Raw genomic sequence first — 26,387 nt, 5'->3', positions numbered from 1 at the left:
TCCCGCTACCTTATTACACTGTCCAATTATATAGTTGATACATTCTCCAATTCGACCTCAAGATGGCACTGTTGTACCATACATGTCATAGGTCATATATGTTAGAAGGTCAACCTATTGTTAACCATGGCTACAGAACAATCAGAACAAAAGCCAACTGTCAACTGAAATATAACAATGATATTTTTCCTCCAAGACAGTCTGAGGAAATCAGTACACATATACTGTGTATATGTGTATAATATAATAAATACCTGGGAGACACCCACTGGCGGTCACTGGAACTACAGCTTTCCACCCAGAGAACCACTGTGCCAGGAGCAGGTGAACAATTCCTGACAGATAACCCTGGAGGCAATCATGGGAAGAGGAAATAACAAGGTTAGAGTTAGAGAACAAGCAGTCTTGGGAGGAGAGGAGTGGAGTTAACAATTTGGGTAATATCTCAAGATGAGATTGGTGATGTTGCTGGGGACAGTGTTGTGGATGGCTTTGTATGTTTTAGTTCGTATTTTGAATTTTATACATTGGGATAGTGGAGCAAGTGAAGGAATTGGCAGAGAGGGGCAGCAGCCACAGATCGGTTACTAAGGTGGGTGAATCTAGCAGCAGCATTCATGTAAAGGTAGGCAAGTGAGATGGGAGTTGCAGTAGTCAATGAGTAAATAACCAGGGAATTAATAAGTTGTTTTGTGGTCCTGGAGTTCTGAAAATGTTACTGAGGCTAAGGCGGCATGTGTGGAGAGTCCAACAATTGTGCTAATAATTTCAATGATAAAGTCATGAGTGGGGAATCAGTGAAAAGGAAATATTATAAGCTCAGTTTTAGGCAGATTGAGTTTGAGTAACTAGTGTTATATCCATACTGAAATGTGCTTAATAATGGAATAGTTCAATCATAATGGAAGCCATAGTAAACATTCCCCTTGCAACTTTGTAACTTTTTAAAAATTACAGTCATTTAACTCTTAATGCATTGCAACATGTTGCCGCATTGCTATAACATGCATGCCTGCATAATTTTATCATAACACACACCAACACAGCACACACACAGCAGTGGGGATTGGACATTACCACAATGCATAGGTGGAAGGCCAACCTTCAGATTTTTAATGTAAGTTGCTTATTTTCGGTTTTATGTACCTTCAGTTTTTATTGTTTCTCAAAAAGGCACAATCTAAAATTTACAAATATGTTTTATTTAATAAACGCAATATAGTTTTATCTTTTGTTTTGTGCTAATAATGATTTTAGTGTAGTTTTAGTGAAAATATTGTTTTGCTAAACATAACTATCATGTGAGCTATGAAAATCAGTATCATAATCATTTTATACTATCAGCCCTGTGCTCTCAGAAAATGCATGGTGGGGGGTTGCGGTCTTTATCAAACTGAAAGCTGTACATGGAAAAAAAGGGAAAACTTGCAAAAATGGTCTGGCCACCAGAAATTAAAAGTGGAATTCAGGGCCTGGAAGATTTAAACATATTTTTCCTTCCATAAGACGCACTTTTTTCCCCCAAAAAAAGGGGGGAAAATGTCAGTGCGTCTTATGGAGCGAATATAAAGCGGCCGGTCTGGTATTTCCGCCGCCACCATCTCAGAATACGGGGCTCAGCTGTTCTCTGATGCAGGACCTTACCTGTTCCTCGGTCCAGCGCTGCGCAGTCTTCCCATGCCAGCTTCTTCCCGTGCCAGCATCTGTGACAGCCGGGTGCCCACTGCGCATGCACGAGAAGCGCTGCACTTTGTGAATGGTCCGTCATCTTCTGGGACACATGACAGGTCCCAGAAGATGCCGGGCCATTCACAAAGTGCAGCGCTTCTTGCGCATGCGCAGTGGGCACCCGGCTGTCACAGCCGGGTGCCCACAGTAAAGGGAGGACAACTCCACGGAAGTGGGAGCGGGTACCTGGTCATCCCCTGTACTGTCTGCAGTCTCCGGTCATCTCCTGTACTGTCCGCAGTCTCTGGTCATCTCCTGTACTGTCCGCAGTCTCCGGTCATCTCCTGTACTGTCCACAGTCTCTGGTCATCTCCTGTACTGTGTCCGCAGTCTCTGGTCATCTCCTGTACTGTGTCCGCAGTCTCTGGTCATCTCCTGTACTGTGTCCGCAGTCTCTGGTCATCTCCTGTACTGTATCCGCAGTCTCTGGTCATCTCCTGTACTGTGTCCGCAGTCTCTGGTCATCCCCTTTACTGTGTCCGCAGTCTCTGGTCATCTCCTGTACTTTGTCCGCAGTCTCTGGTCATCTCCTGTACTGTATCCGCAGTCTCTGGTCATCTCCTGTACTGTGTCCGCAGTCTCTGGTCATCTCCTGTACCGTGTCCGTAGTCTCTGGTCATCTCCTGTACTGTGTCCGCAGTCTCTGGTCATCTCCTGTACCGTGTCCGCAGTCTCTGGTCATTTCCTGTACTATGTCTGCAGTCCATTGGTTCAGAATATTTTTTTTCTTGTTTTTCTCCTGTAAAACCTAGGCGCATCTTATGGTCAGGTGCGTCTTATGGAGCGAAAAATACGGTACCCATGAAGAAAAGAAGTTATGGTTTGAGCAACCAACAAGCAAAATCTTGTCAAATGTAAGACAGCTTGTAAAGGCCACAAGGAAAAGACAACCTGAAAAAATGTGTTCATGTCTAATACAGGTGCATCTCAAAAAATTGTAAAATCATCAGAGTTTATTTATTTTAGTAATTCAATTCAAAAAGTTAAACTCATATATTATATCGATTAATTATATACAGAGTGATATATTTCAAGCATTACTTTCTTTTCATTCTGATGATTATGGCTTACAGCTAATGAAAATCCAAAAATTCAGTATCTCAGAAAATTAGAATATTACATAAGACCAATAAAAAAAGGATTTTTAATACAGAAATGTTGGCTTACTGAAAAGTATGTCCATGTACAGTATAGTATGCACTCAGTACTTGGTTGGACCTCCTTTTACATCAATGCTGCGTGAGATGGAGGTGATCAGCCTGTGGCACTGCTTTTGTTATGGAAGCCCAGGTTGCTTTGATAGTGGCCTTTAGCTCACCTGCATTGTTGGGCTTGGTGTCTGTCATCTTCCTCTTGACAATACCCCACAGATTCTCTATGGGGTTAAGGTCAGGCGAGTTTGCTGGCTAATCAAGCACAGTGATACCATGATCATTAACCACTAGGGGACCACCCACTGTAAAAATATACTGAGACAAGGCAGCTCCTGTGCACAGGATCACGTATATAAACATGATCCTGCATTTATGGGTAGGGAGAGTGCACCTGCCCTACCCTCGCTGCCGATCGCAGCCCCGGGAGTCAATCACCGGGTCCCGTCGGGTGATTACCCGGTGATTGCTGACAAACACCGACAGGGAGGACAGCTGCATTGTTTACAATGCACTTCTCCTCCCTGTCAGTTTGGGCACACTGCTCGGGATGGATGAGTGTGCTTACAGTAAAGCACACCCCCCTGCTCACTAGTAAAACAGTCCCCTCACACAGTTAACCCTTTGATTTCCTCCTAATGTTAACCCCTTCCTCCCCAGTGCCATTAGTACAGTGTACAGTGCTTTTTTTTAGCACTGATCACTGTATTGGTGTCACTGCGGATGTCAGTGACCCCAAGTCAGTTCCCCCCCAGTGTCAGAATGTCCACCACAGTCCCGCCATAAGTCTCTGATTGCTGCCATAAGTCACTGATTGCTGCCATAAGTCGCTGATCGCCGCTATTATAAGTATAAAAAAAAAATCCAGTATCTATACTGCCATTTGTAAACACTATAACTTTCACGTAAACCAATTAATTTACATGCATTGGGATTTTGTTTAGCAAAGACATGGAGCAGAATACATTTTGGCCTAAATTTATGATGACATTTTTTTTACAGCGCAAAAAATAAAAAACGCACAGGCAATCAAATACCACCAAAAGAAAGCTCAATTCATGAGGAAAAAAGGATGTAAATTTCATTATGGTGCAGCGTTGCATGATCATGCAATTGTCAGTTAAAGTAACGCAGTGCCATAACACAAACCACTTCTGTAGCCTCTTCCTGACCGCCCTATAGCAGTAATACTGCTGCAGGGCAGCACGGGTGCGCAAAATCATGTATATATACGTGATTCACGCTCCCATGGTTTTGACACCCCTCCCATACAGCGTCAGATTGCCCGTTAGTACACCAGTAATCACATTTAACCCCTTGATTGCCAGGAACACGCTCATACACAATAAACCTCCATTGCTAATATAGTGTCTGAATGGATCAATATCTTTGATCAGATCAGCACTATACCAGTGTTCACATTAGTATAGCATCCTCAAAAATGCAGCGTTAGCGGGATCAGCCTCAGCACCTGCCAGCACCTTTGTTTGGCCCCTACGCTTACCCCCCTCTTCTACCCCAGTAAGTGCAGTGTCAGTAGGTCACTGTCACTTGATACATTGCACACAAAACTGCAGTGTTCGCAGAATCAGTCCTGATCTCTGTTAGCACTTGCCGGTAAATTTTGATGACTCATATGCTGCAGAGTGCCAGTACTAGTGCCGCGCTACCTTTTGGTGAACTGGCAAGAACCAGGGGCCCAGTACATCCTGGTATTTCACATACCAGAACTGCATTATCACTTGGTGACCTGGCGAGTTCCATAAGTGCAGTACAAGCTGGTGCGGTGGCAAGCACAAGTATTGTCCTGCAGCCACCAAGAATTCACAAACATACCTATAGAACCCCTAGTATCCTTCCGGATGTGCTTGCAAATCCTGATTGGCAGCCCCCGTACTTCCCCCATTCACTGCCCAACCCGGAATTCAGGTGGAAACAGCAAATTTAACTACCCCCCTTGATTTTTTTGGAGCTGTTTTTCATGGAAGATCTGTATGCATTGATTATAGATCAAAGCAATTTATATGCACAACAGTTTATCGCCGCCAACCCAAATTCAAACCTTGCAAGACCATTTGCATGGAAACCTATTATGGATTCCGAATTTAAAGGTTTTTTTTACCTAACCCTCAGCATGGGCATTACTAAAAACATGAATTGCGGTTGTATTGGTCCATAGACCGAATTCATCATATACCCATGTTCTCTGCTACCATGGCCAGGCATAGATATGAGAATATAATGTGTTTTATGCATTTCAATGACAATACACTACGTCATCCTCTGGATTACCCTGATGCAACGGTCAGGTGTCAGGCTCAGAGACCAGTAGCTACAGTAGCAGATAAAGCTCTCACCAACCAGCAGGATGGTTCACAAGCAGGTCACTCTGGCAGATGACGCAGCCTCACCTGAGGTGCGGGGTCTAAGCACTAACTGGTATTCACCAGAGCTCCTGATGGTGGAGATGGGTTTTGCTGCGTGTTAGTACCAGGTCGTGGTCCTCAGGATTTCCCCACCAGCAGGTTAGCAAGCCAGGGTCCAGTAGCGGAGGTAGCAGGTAGGGATCAAACAGAAGTGTAGTCCGTAAAAAAACCAAAGGTCAGTAACATGTGGTTGCAGGTTGGGATCGGGCAGGAGCGTGGTCAAGGAACAAGCCAAAGGTGGGTAACAAGTGATAGCAAAAGTACGGATGGCAGCAGGAGGGAGAAGAGCAAGATATTGGTTGGAGAAGGCACAATAATCTGGCAAACAGGAAGTGCAAAGACATGGCTTAAATCAGGAAGTTCATGGGAGGAGCAAAGAGTTCAAGATTCAGCAGAAAACAAGGCACAAGGCAGGGTTATCCAATGGATTGGGCATTACTAAATAAAATGAATTGCTATTGTACTCGTCCACAGATCTGATTCATCATATGCCCGTGTTCTCTGCTGCCATGGCCAGGCATAGAGATGAGAGTATGATGCGTTTCATGCATTTCAACAACAATACACTCTATTGTCCTCGGGGTGACCCTGAATTTGACCGGCCCCACAAAATTCAGCCCCTCATAAATCACCTTAACCAAAAATTTGCAGAGGTCTATACTCCCCAGCAAAATATCTGTGTTGAGAAGTCCCTCGTTAGTTTTTTTAGCCACCTTGCATTCAAACAATTTCTCCACAGCAAGCGTGCCAGATATGGGGTCAAGATGTATAAGACCATTGAGAAGGCAACACGCTATACATATAAGTTTCAGATTTGCAAGGGAAAAGATAGTCACGTGGAACCCCCAGATGCCCAGACTACATGGGGAGCAGTGACAAGATAGTTTGGGACTTGGTGTCATCCTTTTTCCATATGGGGTACCACTTATACGTGGACAATTTTTATTCAAACGTGCCACTATTTACACATTTGTACAATCTTGGAATTGGTGCATGTGGCGCCATGCGACCTAATCGCCAGGGCTTCCCCCAACGGCTTGTAAATACCTGTCAAAGAAATCCTGCTTGAGAAATAAGGAATTGCTCACAGTTAAGTGGACGGACAAACAGGATGTTTTCGTCCTGTCTTCCATTCACGCAGACACGACCATCCAAATTGCCACGGCAGCTGGTGTTGTTGAGAAGCCCCTCTGTGGCCACGACTATAACCTTAACATCGGAGGGGCGGACTTCAATCACCAGATGATGAAGCCGTACTTAGTTTCCCGAAAATTAAGACGCTGGTACAAAAAAGTGTCTGTTTATTTATTTCAATTGGCTCTACAAAATACTTTTGTGCTTTACAAAGCAACTGGACATAGTGGATCCTTCCTAAAATTCCAGGAAGAGATCATCACGGCCCTTCTGTATCCAGAAGGTACTATGGCCCAAACCCCTCTCCCAGATGCAGTTAGCCAGCTGCATGAGAGGCATTTTCCCGATGTCATTCCTGGTACCCCAACCCAAAGGACATCCCAAAAAAGATGTTGTGTCTGTAGTAGACATGGAATTAGGCATGACACTCGCTTTTTTTGTCCCTCCTGTCTTGGCCAACCTGGTCTCTGCCTCAAGGACTGCTACCACACACTAGTGGAGTATTAGTATAGGGTACAGCACAGTTCAGAGTACATATTTGCACAGGGCCAGTCGCATTTTGAGAGACCCTACAATCTGTTTTGTGTTCAAGTAAAAAAAAAAAGTAAAAAAAAACCCATAAAAAAATGAAAATTAAAAGTACAAAAAAGTTGCTGTTGAGTTACTGTTCTACTGTTATGGTTTTACTGTTTTTTGTTAACCATTGCTGTTTTCTTTGCAGGAATGCCATTCAGCTGCAGCGCCGACCTGTTTATTCTGACAGCAACAGGGTCTTGCTCTCAGAATATACATAAGTGTGTCCAGCGCTGTTGGATAAGATTTAAAAAAGAGCATATGAGCTGAAGCATGGGGGCCTGGGGGGTGGCCAATGGGTGGATGGCCCCATGCTTTGGAATATATTTAAAAAAAATTTTTTGGCAGATTTCTTCATCCACATCGACCGATGTGAATAGAGGAATCTGTTTCATGTGTGCCCACCATTAGAAGTGGGTGGATGCAGGGCGGTATATTCCAATGGTGGGCATACCACTCACTTTTTCTGGCAGAGAGTTCTTCTCTTTTTTTCATTCAGCCCACAGGCTGAAACATAGGATATATATACAGAAACATAGGATATATATCCAACAAGGACCAGCGACGTATTGGCACATCACTGGGTTCTGAGTGGTATCATTCTTTGATGATCCTGGTATCATTTTTTTCAGCCAGCAATCAGCTTTCATGTAAAAGCAATCCTAGTGGCTAATTAGCTGCAGGATTGCTTTTACAAGCAGTGGGAGAAGATGCCCCCCGCTGCCTTCCACAGCCTTCTTAGGCTGTCCCGTGCCATGGGAGGAACCTGAGAATGCAGCCAGTGTTTCTGCCAGCTGACCATAGAGCTGATTGGAGACCGGAATGGTGCCAATCATCTCTATAGTCTAAGAAATTGGAAGCTACAAGCATTTCATCACTTCAGTTTCGCAGGATATAAACAGCGCCATTTGTAAGTTGGGAAAGCATCTGATCACACCGATCTTGGTGAGATTAGATGATGTAAGGGCAGAGGAGATATCTAGAGTCAAATAGACCCTAGATTTCTCAAAAAATAATAATCAATGCCCTTTGCAGTCAGAGGGGATATTTACATTCCCTGTGATAGCAATAAAAGTGATAAAAAAAAAAATGAAAGGGGCAGTGTAAAAATAATTTAAAAAAATCAAAATAACTTAAAGAAAAATATAAAAATCACCCTCGCCCCCCTGCGCGAGCGTTGACCCTGTGCCGGTATGTAAACAGCGATTGTACCATGCATGAGAGGTATCGCCATGAACGTCAGATCAAGGGTAGTAATTCTAGCACTAGACCCCCTCTGTAAATTTAAAATGTTAGCTTGTAAAGGCTTTCAAACGTCACCTATGGATATTAAAAATGTATGCAGTTTGTCACCATTACACGGGGCATGTGCAGTTTTATAGCATGTCATGTTTGGTAGCTATTTACTTGGCATACAATCATCTTTTATATTTTACCAAATAAGTGGCCAATATATTGTGTTGTGCATTAAAAGTAAAAAAAAAAGTGGGCTTCCGGTTCCGGCGCTGATGCTGTGAGGAGGTGAGACCCGCGGCTCTCGGGATCCCCGCATACAAAGCCGGCATTCTGCACAGGGGACTTCTGTCAGCTGCTTCAGGAGCTCCCCACTGGCCCCCCCGCACGATCCTCGGACCCTCCGGCATGGAGCGATTCCTCCTGCCAAATCCGCAGGGCTCAGGTCCCACCACGAGGGGAGAGGGATGCAGCTCTCCCCCTCCTGCAGCCAAGATGGCCGCCGCCCATAGTATATCAATGGACACAGGCACAGAGGCTGTTACACACGCTGGTGCAGATGTACACACCCTCCCTGCACACACTGATAATATTATACCAGCCCTGACCTCTACTCCTGGCACCTGTAGTTCCACAGAAATGTATGACAAGATTGCACAAGCAGTCGCTGCCATTTTACTGCCCACAATCACACAAGCCGTGGATCATGCAGTAGCCACAGGCATTGAACAGATCAGACAAGACATAGGTGATCATAGTAAACGTTTAACTGAAGTGGAACAGCGTCTGTCAGATTTGGAGGACGATGTTCACTCGCTGCGCTCAGGTGCACTTCAAACCAATCGTACGCACCAATCCATCCTAGACAAGCTGGATGATTTAGAAAATCGCTCACGCAGAAATAATCTGCGCATAGTGGGCCTTCCAGAATCATTTTCAACCGGGGTGCTTCCAGAATTATGCTCCACACGTATACCCTCAGCTCTAGGTCTAACCACTTTGTGTCAGGTCGAGAGAGCTCATCACCTGGGGCCACCTTCGAATGACCGCCGTACACCGCGATCGGTGATAGTCAAGTATCTCAACTACGCTGACCGAGTGGCTATTCTTAATTCTTTCCGCAATTCTCGATCCCTACAAGTAGACGGTCACAAATTACTCCTATTTGCCGATTACTCGCAAGAAGTATCCCGCAAACGTAAGGCCTTTCAGGAAATATGTGACACGCTCCACCAAAGGGGCTACAAATTCACCCTGGCTTATCCGGCTACTCTCCGCTTTACTACACCTTCTGGCGATACAAAGTCTTTCATCCACCCTGAAGAAGCCACTCAATATTTACAAGATTCTTTGATGGCTACGGATGGTGTGACATCTCCTCACCCTCGCAACTCAGGCCCTAGAGATCAGCAAAGCCCTCGCAAAGATCCACCGAAACGCCCACGTACTAACTTTGCGCCCTCTAAATCTCGCCAATCCTGAGCTGGCGCACTCTCTCAGGCGCTATACGGTTTACTCCACGAATTGGACCACCTGCCTTATTTAACTGAATTTAAGTTTCTTGTGCCTTTAGCTATCGTCTTCAGTCCACAGATAGCTATACCAGCTGTTAGAAAGCAATAACTTAGTTGGTCCTGTGGTACTTTCCTCTCATTCTGCTTGATAGCATATACATGTACTTACTGTGTCATCCCTTCTCTGTGCCTTGCCTCGACCACAGTTCCGCTCTGGTCATTCAATTTGTTGAGCCTCTTCTCCCTTTGGCGATGCCATTTAGGCAAGGGGGCCATGCTCCCCTGCCCTCTCAACCACTCCAATGAGCCACTGCTGCAGATCATTACTCTACTATTTTCCGGATACGTTGGTCGCAGTACAGGGACAGCATGCAGATTTATGTGAAGTCCAATACACTGTTATGGTTTTTTGTTTGTTTTGCTCTTCTGATAGGCCCCAGTTGGGCCACCATGTTCCACTCTCTCTCTCCTTTCTTCTGCTCTCCTTCTTTATATTTTTATGGAGAATCACCCCTTCCTTGGGAGTCGACCATACTTCATCAGAGATTGGGCGGTAATGGGCGGATAGCTGGCTCCACCCTACTAAACTGTAAGTCCACTACCTTTGTACTCACCTCATATCACGTGACCTAATGATACGTATTTATTCTTGGAATGTCAAGGGCTTAAGATCACCTCATAAACGCATGGCTATTCTCCGCCATCTCCGCCGACTTAGAGCAGACGTAGCACTACTCCAAGAAACACACTTAGGCCAATCTGACTTTGTTCGTATGAAGAAACTTTGGGTAGGACACGTTATAGGTTCTCCCTCACTCAATAATAAAGCAGGGGTGCTCATTCTGATGCACAAAAAGCTCGCACCTGACATAATCTCGGTAAACACCGATGAGGCAGGCAGATTCCTAGCGGTACAGCTCAAAGTAGGCTCTCAATCACTGGTCCTCCCCAATATTTATGCTCCAAACTCACCGTCAAAACAGTTTTTTCAGGACCTATCCTCAAAGCTGTCCGCCTACATCCATCTACCTTTAGTAGTCGGAGGGGACTTCAACTCACTTATGAATGCCTTTGAAGATAAGTCAAAATCACTAGAACACATTCACCGCCCACTTGCGGAGTCCCAATCAACACTCACACTACTGTCTACATTTGCGGAAGCAATGAAACTAACAGACATTTGGCGTTTGGCCCACCCAGATGGGAAGGAATTCACCTTCTTTTCTCCGGTACACCATTCGCTTTCCAGAATAGACTATTTTTTTTGCAATTCTATTGCTTTGCAATACGCATCTTCCTCAGATATACATGACATAGTTATTTCGGACCATTCTCCCATATCCATAACCCTCAACTATCTCAACAACACACAATCTCACAAAACGTGGCGCTTTCCTTCTTCCTTAGCAAATAACCAGGAGGTGTTACGTCACTTATCCAATCCTAAACTATTTTGGGAAACAGGAAAGGCGGTTTTACGTGGTAAAATCATCGCCTTTACATCTGCATATAAGAAAAAGGTCGCTCTAAAATACACAGAAGCTAGTAACCGACTCCGACAGACTCAAAAAAATTTGGCTGACTCCAACACACATGAACACAGGAAAGCTTGGCTAGAGGCAAAACACCAATTCGAAACATGGGCAACAGCACAAGAATCCATGCACAAATCACATCTTGACTTACAGTATCATAAATTTGGCAACAAGCCGGGCAAACTCCTGGCTCGCTTGTGCCGTAAACCGTTTACTCCTACACAATTCACCTCCCTCAAGGACTCTCAGGGTATATTGAAACACTCCCCTGAAGAAATTGTTTCCATATTGGAAAGTTTCTACGCTAAACTATATGGCCCCGACCCTATTGACCAATCACAGGCTTTGTCTTTTCTAGACGACATTGCTCTTCCTCAAATCGATCCCGTAGCACTCCAATCTCTTAATGCTCCTATATCTCAATCCGATATTCAATCCGCTATAAAAACTCTAGCTAATGGTAAAGCCCCTGGCCCAGATGGATACACTTCTGAGTTCTACAAACTCATGGTTACAACCCTTTCTCCTACCGTGCAATCAGTTTACTGCTCTATACAAGATGGGGGTGCCTATCATCCGTCTGCCTTTCAGGCACATATAAAATTGATAGCAAAGAAAGACAAAGATCCGTCTGACCCAGGTTCATATAGGCCGATCTCCCTTCTAAATTTAGATGCCAAAATTCTATCGAAAATTATCGCAAATCGTTTAGCTATTATTTTGCCTTCCATCATTCATCCCTCTCAAGCGGGCTTCATACAAGGACGCTCTGCTGCCTCAAACATCCGCAAAGTACTAGCAGTGTTAAATCATGCTAAAATCAATCCTCACCAAGATCTAGCGATAATCTCTCTTGATGCTGAAAAGGCCTTTGATAATGTTAACTTTCAGTGGCTGCAGATGGTTTTACATAGATTTGGCTTCTCAGGCCCTTTCACTCATGTAGTCCAAGCTATGTACTCAGCTCCTACAGCACAGGTGGTTGCTGCAGGACACACATCTACCCCTATTAAACTGCATAAAGGAACAAGACAAGGGTGCCCCTTATCCCCCTTGCTCTTCAATTTGGCCCTAGAACCCTTAGCCCGCTTCCTTCTGTTCCACTTACAGCTGCACGGAGTCCAAATAGCTCAACAAGATCTACGTTTAGCCTTGTTTGCTGATGATATTTTAATTTTCACTGCCAACCCAACTCATGACCTGCCTTATATACAGGATATTTTCACAGCCTTCAGGCACTGTTCGGGTCTTCGTATTAACTTCACGAAAAGCGAAGTCCTTCCCTTATTCCATGCACGCACTCCCTCCTGGGCTCATAATTCTCATTTCAAAATTGCCCCTTATCATATTACATACTTAGGAATCAAAATTGGAAAACTTGCCTCTTCTCTCTACTCGCTCAATTTTTCACCAACAATTCCAAAAATTATAGGCGAACTAGAGGTATGGAAAGAGTTACAACTGTCACTTGTAGGGAGAGCCCACCTCTTCAAGATGGTGAGCTTCCTGAAATTGTTATACCCTCTTCAGACCATCCCTCTATTACTTAAGCATACGGACATACTTAGACTAAACAAAGCGATCTCTACATTTATTTGGAAAGGATGTCGGTCACGCATTGCCCTGCATAAGCTATATCTGCCTAGATGTGAGGGGGGAATTGGTCTTCCAACTATATCAGAGTCTATAATCTTTCATGCATCTTACGGGTGTGTATAGATTGGCTGACCAAATCCTCCAACTATTCTAATCTGCAACTAGAATCTGCCATGGCCCATCCTTTCGATCTTGCAGCCCTTTTACATTCAAACCCTAACTCACTCCCTCCACACTTAAAATATAATCCACTCATCCGTGATACCCTTATCACATGGAGGGAGATCAGACGTAAATTAGGCGTATCCCCATGGGTTTCCCGTTTCCTCCCCATACATCGTAATCCTGCTTTTTCTGTCCCTCAACAACACGCAGCTTATGATTTATGGTTGGAAAGGGACCTCAAACTAGTTAGCCAATTATACGATACGGCCTCTGGCTTTCCTTTATCTTTTTCTCAGATTTCAACTTCTTTCAATCTACCTCCTCATCATTTCCTGTATGTTTTGCAAGTTTGTACAAGATAACATTGGTTAAATCTAGTCGCTTCCGTTCCTCGTTCATAGATATCTTAGTTAGAAATCGGAAATACAAGATATCCCACATCTATGGACCATTAAACCTACACTATGTGCACCCTCTAGAGGCCTCCACTCCTACTTCTCCTTGGATCAGAGACTTTGACAATACACTCTCAATGGATCAAATCATCACTGGCTTCAACAATACCTGTGCCTTCAACTCCAATAAGTTCTGGCGGGAGCAACAATTAAAGTTAATGCACCATGCCTATATGCCATGCCTATATGTCCGTGGGAATCCCTCGATCTCTACCTGCCCTTTGTGTGGACACTATAAACCTTCGCTAAAACACAGATTTTGGGATTGCCAACTAATATCTACTTTTTGGTCTCAACTACTCAGCTATATCGCCTTCATCACTTCTCTACAACTACCAAGGGACCCTTTACCTCTTCTCTTCGGCAATTTGGAATCGGTCTCCACAGGGGCTCATCCGCTTCAGCTTGCCATTCACCGAGCCACAAAACCGTGCCTTCCTCTTGCCTGATGGTCGCGAGGAGAGCCATATTGAAAAAGTGGGTCTCCAACAGTCCTCCTAATATCTCGGATGTCAAGTCAGCTCTTAATGCACTTCTTCATCTGGACCAGCTCCACTTCCTCACCTCATCCCTCCAGCACAGAGAGGATCAATATAATCGAAAATGGAGACTCTATGTTCAAAAATCCTTTCCAACCACAGAGCATCAGTTTTTCCTTCATGGCTCTTCTGTGATGCCCCAATCTGGAAACATGTTCCAGTAAACCAGGACTTATTGTCTTGATTTATGAGGATTTAAGGTGTGCATGACTATATCTAAAACACTTACAATACTCGTTTGTTGCTGCTCTCACACCACTTCTAGCCAACCTAGGCAACCAAGCCATATTTCCTTTCATCTACTTCCTTTACCATTTTCTTTATACTTCATCTTCATCGCACATTCTTTTATAACTTCTCCCCCCACCCTTAATCAGCGAGGACTCACAACACGTATATCACTTTTTGATACAGGGAGTCGCCTCTAGCTCTATTATTCTCTCAAACCACAGCGCTCGGCTCATTACCAAATATTCTCAACAACTTCTTGGGAGGGGATCCTCTGGCCCGTTCCAACATCATTTTCCCACCTCTTTCTTTTTTTTTTTCTTCTCCATCTTTTCTCTTTTCTCCATACTAGCTTCCTTCTCAACTTTCTTCTCTTTCTGAATAGATCTACCTATCTTCTCTGCTCCTTCTTCTTTGATTATCTCCTCTCCATACGCTTCTCTCCTACTTCAACATTCACGTCTTACGCATGACAACTGACATACTCTAAGCACCCCAGTTCCCATACAAAGTTCAGTGGTATGTCCTGACCTTCTTATCTTTGGATATATATCATACTCACCATTACACATCCCCTACGCACTCTACTGACTTACAATGCCTCCCCTTTTTTGTCTCATCTGCCTTCAGAGTTTCTGTTCAGAGGTTCTAACTGCTGACATATCGTGAATCTTTCTGATCAGTTTTCTATGCAAAATATTGTATTGCTCATATCGGTCAATCTATCAGTACTGTTACAAATGTTACTTTGTTGCCAGGATGCATCCTTGGAGTGTTTCATCCGCTGAGTTTATGTAAACTGAAAAACTCAAATAAAGCTTTGTTTAAAAAAAAAAGTGTATTTTTCTTTTAAATTTGCATTTGAAAAATCGCTGCGCAAGTACTATGTGACAAAAATTTTCAGCACCCACCATTTTATTTGCTAGGGTGTCTGCTTTAAAAAATATATACTTTTGGAGGGTTCAAAGTAGTTTCCTAGCCAAAAATACAGATTATTTCATGTGAACAAAGTGTCAGAAAAGGCTTGGTCTTCAGGTGGTTAGAAGAGTGACGTGTGGCATAAACTTCTAATGCTTGGAATAAAATGCCCCTACCCCCCAAATGACCCCTTTTTGGAAAGCAGACACCCCAAACTATTTGGTGAGAGGCATTTTGAGTCAATAAAAGAATTTATTTTTTTTACCACAAGTTTTTGGAAAATTACAAAAAAAATAATTTTTTTCACACAAAATTGTCACTTTAATGATTTATTGCTCACACATGCCATCAGTATATGTGGAATTACTCCCCAACTACATGTGAGAGGTTTTTTGGCAGTCTAGTCAAGTACAGGACCCCAAAATCCAATAAGAACCTTCAGGCTTTTAAAGGGCTTTATTTCCTCATTACACTTCCTGACTACCTATCACAGTTTTGGAGGCCCTGAAATGCCAGGATAGCACCCAAATCTCCCCCCAAATGACCCCTTTTTGGAAAGTAGACACCCCAAGGAATTTGATAAGAAGCACAGTGAGTATTTTGCAGATCTCATTTGTTGCCACAAGTTTTTGGAAAATGAAGAAAGAAAACAAAAACATATTTTTTCTTTTCTTTTTTTATATTTCAGAACCTTGTGAGAAAAAAATGAGATCTGCAACATACTCACCATGCCTCTTTTTAAATTCCTTGGGGTGTCTACTTTCCAAAAAGGGGTCATGGGGGGGTGCTATCCTGGAATTTCTGGGCCTCCGAAACTGTGATAGGTATTGAGGAAGTGAAATGAGGAAGTTACGCACCTTCAGGCTCGTTGGATTTCAGGCTCCTGTATTTGGCTAGGCTCCCAAAAGGTCTCACACATGTCGCATCCACATACTCAGTAGAAGTAGTAGAATGTATTTTGGAATGTAATTCCGCATATACCCATGGCATGTGTGAGCAATATATCATTTAAGTGACAACTTTGTGTAAAAAAAGGAAAAAACATGATTTGTCATTTTCAAAAAACTTGTGGAAAAAAAAAAAATCTTCCATGGACTCAACATGCCTCTCAGCAGATAGCTTAGGGTGTCTACTTTCTGAAAAGGGGTCATTTGGGGGTGTTTGTACTGTCCTGGTATTTTAGCACCTCAAGAAATGTGAGTCAGACGTCAGAAAGTAAAAGCTGTGTAAACTACAGTATCAATACCATAGTTTGTAGATGCTATAACTTTCACACAAACCAATTAATATGCAATTATTGGGATTTTTTTTACCAAAGACGTAGCAAAATACATTTTTGCCCAACTTTGTGACAAAATGTGAGCTTTTTGGATATTTTTTATTTTTTCTAAATTTTCACTCTTTTTGTTTATAGCGCAAAAAAACCCAGAGGCAATCAAATACCACCAAAAGAAAGCTCTATTTGTGTGAATAAAGGACATAAATTTAATTTATGTACATAATTGCATGACCGCGCAATTATCAGTTAAACTAGTGCAGCGCTGTATAGCAAAAAATGGCATAAATTGCAGTATCTATACCATAGTTTGTAGACGCTATAGTATCAATACCATAGTTTGTAGACGCTATAACTTCACACAAAACAATCAATATACACTTATTGGGATTTTTTTTACCAAAGACATGTAGCAGAATACATTTTGGCCTAAATTTATGACTAACTTTGAGTTTACTATATATTTTTAATAGCTGATAGTAACAAATATCACTTTTTTCAAAATGTTGTCTTTTTTTTGTTTATAGCACAAAAAATAAAAAGCACACAGGTGATCAAGTATCACCAAAAGAAAGCTCTATTTGTGTGAAAAAAGGACATAAATTTCATTTGGGTACAGCATTGCATGACCATGCAATTACAAGTTGAAATAGTGCAGTGCTGAATAGCAAAAAAAGGCCTGGTCCGAAAATCCTTTGGAGAGCAAAAGTTAAAGTAGGCTCAGACAAAATTGTTAATTTTATGTCTAGATCAGTGGTGGTCAACTTAAAAATTTCAGAGGGCTTGAAGTGCGGCTCCTGAAACTTTGAGAGGGGCTCATGATACCAATGCATTCTCTATGCCTTGAATTAAATTAGGCAGCCCATTCAAAATGAATTTGCTATAATGCACTTCAATGCCCAAAAGTTCAGTCCTGCGGCATGTTTTGCAGCGTATCACAATGCACACTAAAGAGGAAGTAGGAATTAATTAAGCTCATCAGTTGCAATTATACTGTAGTAACCTCCAGCATTGGTGTCAGTGGCCACAATCAAAACCTCTAGCACTGGTGTCAATGGATGCAAAAACTCCCAGCATTGGTGTCAGTGTCAACAAATAAACCTCCCAGAATTGGTGTCAGTGGCTCAATAATAGCCCCCAGTATTGATGTCAGTGGCCACAACAATAATCCAAAATATTGATGTCAGTGGCTGCAATAAAAAACCCCAGCATTGGTGTCAGTGGCCACAATTAAACCCAACAGCATTAGTGTCAGTGGCCACAATAATAATCCTAATTATTGATGTCAATGGCCGCAATTAAAACCCCCGGGCATTGGTTTCAGTAGCCACAATAATATCTCCCAGCACTGATGTGAGTAGCTACAATAATAGCCCCCATCGTTGGCATCAGACACTGCAATAATAAACTCCATCACTGGAATCAAAGACTGCAATACAAAATGAAGCAGTGGTATCAGGGGCAATACTATTAAGCCCCAACTGCAATGGTGGTCAGCTGTAGTGCTATTTACACCCCTCATGCTCATAGCCAGTTGTATTTACACCCACCTGCTGCACTTGTTCTCCCCACAAGACCAGGACGTCTTTTGTATTTTGCACAGTCTCACAGCAGAATTTTTCTTTCTGTGCTGGAACATAGAGAGCGTTGGGGTCCAAACTCCCCCAGATTGCCAATCTACTGTGCAGGAGCAGTAGCTGGAGCTGTACAGCTCAAGCACCCCTTACAACATCTTGTATATTTTTCAGTGAATACAAGGCATTTTGTGATCTTTTGGGCTTACTAGCCAAGTATTGTTTTTATAAGAAGTATTTGGAAGATGTGCTTCAACAAACATGTTTTATACATTAACATGAGCTTGTCCGTTTCTTGAACCAGAAAAGTCCCATCAGTTTTTGTTCTCTCCTATATATTAGGGATGAGGTATGTTTTCAGTCTGGTTAATATAATGAAGGCATTTTGTGAATTGAGGAGGTGCTGATGAATGTCATAAACTCCCCTCCTACATTCACAGAATGCCTTTTGTTCAGTGAAAAGAATACAAGACATTTTGTGAATGGTGGAGGTGGAGAGTGAGCGACTCTTTATGAGAACTAAATGGTGTAAATTTCAGTGCTGAATGTTCAACATTTACTGTAGTGCATGGAAGTAAAAAACTGACAGTTCTAGCTAACACAGTAGCAATCATACAGGCACACATTAGTGATAACCTATGCTTAGATTGTAAATGTGGAAAAATATATTCTTACTGGAGTTCAGCTTTAAAGAAACTTTGCTTTTTTAGCTTCCCTTTATTTAAGATAATATATTGCAGCACGTTTAGGGTAGCTTTTATTTCCTGTAAAAATCACCAATCACAGCAGGTCACATGACAATTGTAAACAATGAATTCCTTTTATGCCATCTATTGTATACAAGTGTGTCTAGCTGTGCATGGTCACAGTGATCAAATGCATAAGCTGGGCCAATCCCAGCCCATCTGTGTCATGTGATTAGCCGTGGCCAATTACAGCTAATCACAACGAAAAAACCTGAATGAATCGATTTCATTCAGTTAAATGCTTGCTTATAGCAAAGAAATTCTTTGCTATAAGCAATCAAATTGTGTAAAAAAAAAATATATTGATCACTTCCCCAAAGTAGTACAATGTTACTATGGCAACAATATACTACTTTGGACATAGTGTAATAAGAAAACAAAATCTTAAAAAAAGAGAAAAACATGTAATATAAAATAAAAAATTAAAAACATTTTAATTGTAATTTTTTTCGTACTGTCACCAGTCAGTGTCCTTGATCACCGCCACACCAGTTATATGATAATGCTGTACTGCACTGGTGACAGTATGTAAAAAATGAATTGTGAAAATAATTGTTTTAATTTCTTCATTTTCCAAAAAATTATGACATAAAACTTACAACTTCAAAAAACTCGCCATGCCCCTTATGAAATGCATCAGACTGTCTACTTTGCAAAAAGGAGTCATTTGGAGGATATCTGTACTGTTCTGACATTTTTGGGCCTCAAGAAATTAGATTGGCTGTCAGTACTTCAGGGTAGATCAATTTTCAGATATATCCCATAGTTTGTGAACTCTATAACTTTCCTACAGACTAAATAATAAATACCAATTTGGGTTATTTTCACCAAAGAAATGTATCAGAATACATCTTGGCATAAATTTATGCAGAACAATTATTAATTTGCAAACTTTTATAACAGAAACAAAGAAAAACATGTTTTTTTTTTTTTCGATCAAAGCATATTCATGTGTTAAAATAGCCCTGTCAAAGTCCAGACCTAAATCCGATTGAGAATCTGTGGCAAGACTTGAAAATTGCTGTTCATAGACACTCTCCATCCAGTCTGACAGAGCTTGAGCTATTTTTGCAAAGAAGAATGGGCAAAAATTTCACTCTCTAGATGTGCAAAGCTGGTAGAGACATCCCCAAAAAGACTTGCAGCTGGAATTCCAACGAAAGGTGGTTCTACAAAGTATTGACTCGGGGGCTGGATACAAATGCACGCCACACTTATCAGATATTTATTTGTAAAAAATGTTGAAAACCATTTATCATTTTCCTTTCACTTCACAATTATGTGTCACTATGGGGTTTATCTACTAAAGCTGGAGAGTGCAAAATCAGGCTCACTTCTGCATACAAACCAATCAGCTTTTACTTTTAGCTTGTTCCGTTAAGCTTTGGCCATAAAACCTGGAAGCTGATTGGTTTCTATGTAGAAGTGAGCCTGAATTTGCACTCTCCAGCTTTAGTAAATAAACCCTTTTGTGTTGGTCTATCACATAAAATCCCAATAAAATACATTTACGTTTTTGGTTGTAACATTGCAAAATTTGGAAAATGTCAAGGGGATATGAATACTTTTTCAAGGCACTGTGTATAAATAAATACATTGCTGTATCATTTTTATTGTTATTGAAAACTGGTGCAACATGAGAGGAGACAGCAGAAGTGTCATCACTGACATTTCTCACAAATAAAAGTGAATTAAAATTTTGACCTTTCATACAAGGGACCTTAGAATAAGATTACATTATATAACTGTGGACATAAATTGTTGATTCCTTCCCCTAATTGACTGGTCTGTGATGCTTTTAGCATTTTCCTAATGAGTGCCTCCACTCACTGGATTTGTTGGTAAAAGAAGCACCTTAGTCAACATGTTCTGTTATTTTTTACTGGGTCAGTCTGAAGCTAAGTGTTGCAACCCTGCCATTGTTTAAGGATTGATAGATGTCTACCAACTTGTAATTATCTGGAAAACATGGAGAGTCTAAGGGTTTGCACATGCAGAAGTATAATACACTGGAATTTAGATATGCACTGCGTACAGTTTTATTTGGATCTGAATGCAGCAATATTGTATGTTATGGGCCCATTCATCCAGATGTGTTCTGGTCCATAGCTTTGAGCTGCATAAACCTAAAGAAGAAAAATCTGTGCCTGTGATCCAGTTTTGACGGTATTTTATGCAATGGCAAGTAAAGATTTGTGCGACCGTTTACCTGCTTCACAAGTAAATGGACATTATCATACGTTCTGCCACTTCTGCTTAGTCATTCAGGGCTTGGGGGAGATATAAATGCAAACAATGTGTGGACAGCAGCGGCGGTGCAGAATGACCTCAGCCTTCATTGTTGTTCACACCATGTGCACTGTGACTGAGCTGGGCAAAACAAGGCAAAAAGCTGTTCACACTAGTGCTTTGCAGTGCTTTTTCCAATGTAGCAGGTTGTGATGCAAACTACCGCACTATGGTTAAAAAAAGAGCAATTAGTAAACAGTGCTGTGTGCTGATCAGCGTAGCTGTCTGGTATGGACAAGCCTTTGGCCATTCAGAAAGGTTGAGATGAGGGGTACTATTTATTTGTGTTAACAACCCCCCCCCACGTGGGCTTTTGGCAACCCTATTTACCATTTCTCTTTTGTTTCTATTCTATTCTATTTATATTCCTGAATCTTTCCAGCAAATGTTCCTGGCTTGTGTGGCAGGAATGTGGAGCACATGACCAGGGGCGGACTGACAACTCATGGGGCCCCCGGGCAATAGGGGATCGTGGGGCCCCTGTGTCCTTGCCCACACTCAAACCACACCCAAAAAAGCCTATAAAAGGTACCAGGGGCATTTCATGGGGCCCCCTACTGACCCCGGGCCCTCGGGCAGTGCCTGAGTGCTCGAATGGTCAGTCCACCCCTGCACATGACATTTCTGGAAGTTTCTCTGGCATTCCTTATATAAACTCTCTCCTGGACTGACAGACTTCAGTGGACAGTTACCTCACAACGAGCTACCCCCCCCCCTACCCTTGTTGCGAGCACTTGCTATTTGTCACCTCTTTCAGTTAAAGGGGGGCCATTTTTTTAACTCTGGATTGTATGTTTATGTTACTCAAGCCTTTATGACTGAGCAATTGGTTAACAAATGAAAATGATTGCTATCATAAGTTAATAAATTATAAGTTACCCTTCAAATTTTTTTTATTACATTTATATTTAATTAAACCAGTAAACATGATACTGCCATTTGATGCTATTTGGAAGTGTTGTTGTGTTTTTATTTATGGTTGGTCGATATTTAGTGTCACCTACAATCCTTTGACTAAATTGGGCAGCACAGTGGCTAAGTGGTTAGCACTTCTGCCTGGCAGTACTAGGGGCTTTGGTTGAGATCCCAACCACGGCACTACCTGCCTGGAGTTTGCATGTTCTCCCTGTGCTCATGAGGGTTTCCTTCAGGTACTCTGGTTTCCTCCCCCACTCAGACGTGTTGGTAGGTTAATCGGCCTTAGTATATGTATGTATGAAGGTGAGTTAGGGACCTTAGATTGTAAGCTCCTTACAGGGACTGATGTGAATGTACAAGCGCTGCGTAAATTGACAGTACTATATAAGTACCTGTAATAAATTCCAAGGTCATTTTGCACCTATGCCTACACATTGTGGATGTTTGCATCTCTCCCTTCGGCCCTGATTTAGTCATTCACTAAGCATCGTTGGTGCAGACGCGGAATGACCTCGGCCTCCAGTCATTCAGAGTTACAGAAGGTTGAGGACCTTCTGTGACTGAGTCACCGCTGCCTAGTAAATGACTCATTCAGAGCCAGAGGAGATGTAAAACATCAACAATGTGTAGGTGGTGCAAAGGAATCTCGGTATTCACTCATTCCAAATGTATGACTTTGTACAGAGTACGCACCTCAACTCTATACGGACATACGCGTGTAAGTCTATACGAGTCAAGATGCACTGTGGACCACATTTTACGCAGAATCTTGCTGCCAGCTAGATAACGCATACATTTCATACGTCAGTGTACATGAGCCCTAAAATGAATGCATGCAATTTGGTTGTATTTCTACTATATCCATCTAAGAATCCTGTATGCAGCTCTAAATAAATCCTACATAATATTAAGATCACCAGCTGTATCCTTCTTGGGACTTTGTTTTTTAATGGATGCTCAGTGCATATGACTAATTGACTATTCATTTACTGCTATCCTTTTCCTCTCCAGGTATTTTTCCCCTCAGAAGCCTTCTTCAATCACAGCTTGTGTCATTCCCTACAGGCTGCGAGGAGGGAGGGAAAAAAGCACAGCCTGACAACGTACGCATGTGAGAAATAGGGGGACAGGCAGGAAAGATGAGAGGCAGAATCGCTGTGAGGGAGAGCAGGCATGTTCTTAGCTGTGACAGAACAGGAAAGAGAAGTGCTGGAGACACCAGCTTTCAGGAAGCTACCCTGATATGTTTCCACGTTACCCGCCTCAAACTTAAAAAGGCATCATGCAGCAGCCAGAGATCAGCTAATCCTGCAACTATTGGTGAGTACAGGAATTTGTTGTTAGAAAAAAGCTATTAGGCTCTAGTCTGAGTTGTTCAGTTAGTTGGGAGACAGTACATCTCAGTGTCTGCTTCTGAAGACTTCCCACACTCCATCCAAATGCTTGTTCTGGTCCATTGGTGCCCCACCATCAGAGCTCACTATAATGGATGCAAATCTTTGGTGATGCCTGAAAAGCATTTGGTTAGGAGACTATTTCTCTGTACAGTTTATGACCATAGACGGCAATCCACGAATTGTGATTTCATTCCACCTTGCAGCTTTAGACATAAAAAAAAATGTCATTGAAGTTGCTAGAAAAGAATATTTAGTATAGACATGTATACTGCTGCTAATTCAATACAAAGGACATGCTTAATGTTATTCACTCTGTTGTATGTGAAGCTCAAAGTGCAATGGCACATGACAGTGTTTATTATGTATATTTCGTTTCTATAATTCCATTTTGTTTTACTTGGCAGATGTTTTCCACTCTTGTGTTACACAATCATGATTGCTTATCATTTCAATCTGTCTACATCAGCCTTTTTCCCATGGAGGAATCCTTTGTAATAGCTTTCAATTCTCAGGGAACCCCCACAAAACATTATACCTACATCAACGTGATCAGTAGGTTATATAGAGTTTGCAAGAATAAAGAATGGGCTGGGTGCTCTATATGACAAATTTATGTTCATCAGTGAAATTAAGTGTATACTAATGTATAGGCAATATATGCGGAAAATCAATCTGTCACTGCTTTTTTCTGTAAGAACCCTAACAACCTCTGGAGGACCCCCAGGATTCCACGGAACCCTGGTTGAGAAAGGCTGCTCTATAGAACTGTTGCCTTATTAATGGTGGTTGATATAGATTCATGAATAAAATCTAGAAAACAAGCGAGTCTGAATTAATACGGATTAAACATGGTCGGATGTTTTAAATCGTTAGGATGAAAGCGGATTAGATGGGACCAAGCTGCTGTGATCTGCCATCAGGGTCTGTGTGTATGAGTGATTGTTATTAACACCTACACGCTTGTTGTGATGTCTTTGAAATATTTCCATATGCTTCCTTTATGATGTGAGTTTGGCATTCTAATCTCTCCAGTTCAGATTATGGACTTTGTAATACAAAAGAAAAGAAGAATCTATATATGTTTGTGTTGGTGCTCATAGGTGGATCAGAGAAAACTAGACATATAATCAGGTATTTCTGTTCACGCTCCTCTGAGTTCCTATCTCTTGCAGATGAGCCTGGGAGCTTTGATTAAATAATTTGTGTTGTGGATTACTATACCATGGCTTCTCATTTAACCCCCTAGTGCTTGTTTAAATAGGTAGCTGTCATTTTAGTGCAAATGTGGAAAACAGCAACATTACAAAGAAATCTACATCTGACTTCTACATCAGACTCAGCAAAGTAAGAAGCACATAAACATCAGACTGTTACATCAGAACCAGCACTGAAACAAGCAAATATGAATGAAAACAAAGCCACAATTTTGATAGTCACCCCTATATTAAATTGGATAGTTTTATAACCATACAATTATATCCATTTTATTTAATTGCATTAAGAAGAAAATATAAATGTAGACAGATTAATGAACAACAAGCAAATATACATCAGACTATGAATAATCAAGTTGACCAACACAGTAAAATTAAAATGTGTATGTTGAAAGTGTACAGTATATGGTTCTTGTCAACATTAGTCCTATTCTAGATACATACTGTATATTTTATTGTACACAATGCTGAACCTCCTGTTAAACTTTCTTGCTACAATTTAAGAAATCTCTTTATTATGTAAAAAAGAATATTATTTTCATACTTACTTCATAGTTACCGTCTATGCAGAATGTCACATCTGACATGCACGAAGTGCATTGATGACATTGTCTTTGGTATGTTGCTAAAGCTGGCCATACATTATCAGATTTTTTTTTCAGCCTGAACAGATTTCTCCATCCATACAATAAGGTGAGGATGGACAACCCCCCTGCTGCGCTATTGTATTCTGACAGCTGCCAATGGTTGATTGGATGCAGCCATTGTTCGGCAAACACATTTTGGCCTGGCTTTTTCAATGTTTCAATCAATGGGCACTCCCAAGTCGGGCTCTGTGTGTCCATAGACACACACAGTGCACTTGGCCCCGCTCCCTTCTCAAAGGATTTGATTGACAGCAGCAGGAGCCAATGACTCCTGTTGCTGCCTCTGTGTCCTGTGAATACAGGAAGAGAGAAAGGCTGCTGTAGATGGGATAGTGCTGGATCAAAATAGGAGCTAGGTAAGCATTTTGTGGAAGGGGGCAGGGGGGAGCTGATTATGGAAGAATGGAAGATTTTTTACTTTATTGCAGAGAATGCATTAGGTTAAAAAAAAAACCTTATGCCTTTAGAACCACTGATAATTTTTTCCCCCATTCTCACTGAATGAATGTATGCAGTTTCTAAGGATGAAAAGCACACCAAATACACACCATAAATTGTATGTCAAGCCAAAAAATATGTTTACTAGTTTCGGACAGAGTAGGGAACCTGTTGAGCTTTTATTACTACCTGGGGCTCTGAAGAGAAATAGTTTACTCTCACTTCCTGTCCTGCTTCATAATGTCAGCTTCAGTTTCATGTTAACTGCACAAAAATAAAACACACAACAATAAAGAGAAAAAGTAGGTAAGAAATGATACCCTTCAGGGTCATGGGTTATAAAGAATTACCAAACCAGAGCAAGCTGGATTACTGTATCAATATCTCAATGTCATGAATCATATCAGGGAGATTAAATAGTGTATCAAATCTCACTGCTGTTCCAGGCTTGACAGATTTTTGTGAGTTTATCTCGAAATCCTCTGGTCTGATACAGTATGTATCAGAAGCTTTAGCACATTTACAGGAAAATAATCATTCTTTCAAGAGTACCGACTAAATGTACGTTTGGACAGATAATATAGGGGTGGGGGAGTTGTCCTAGGTTAGAATCGGGGGTTGGGGGTGGTATTAAAGGCTTTTTTTTGCACTTGAGCACTAGAAAATCGCAGCTCTCTGCAAAGGTATAAACAA

The 26,387-nt window shown here is 41.8% G+C and overlaps 1 protein-coding gene across 1 annotated transcript in view; it reads left to right on the top strand.

Moving 5' to 3' along the window:
• Positions 1 to 23,105: 23,105 nt before the first annotated feature.
• KLHDC8A (kelch domain containing 8A) overlaps positions 23,106 to 26,387 on the top strand; it is a 71,142-nt gene continuing 67,860 nt past the window's right edge. The window contains exon 1 of the mRNA XM_089686351.1: positions 23,106 to 23,318. The gene's annotated coding sequence lies outside the window, so the exon portion shown is untranslated. The remainder of the gene's footprint in view (positions 23,319 to 26,387) is intronic.

This window comes from Staurois parvus, unplaced genomic scaffold (genome assembly GCF_062004578.1).
Source record: "Staurois parvus isolate SC_StPar_1 unplaced genomic scaffold, SC_StPar_1.0 ptg000395l, whole genome shotgun sequence".
NCBI lineage: Eukaryota > Metazoa > Chordata > Amphibia > Anura > Ranidae > Staurois > Staurois parvus.
This window is presented reverse-complemented; position numbering and strand designations above follow the sequence as displayed.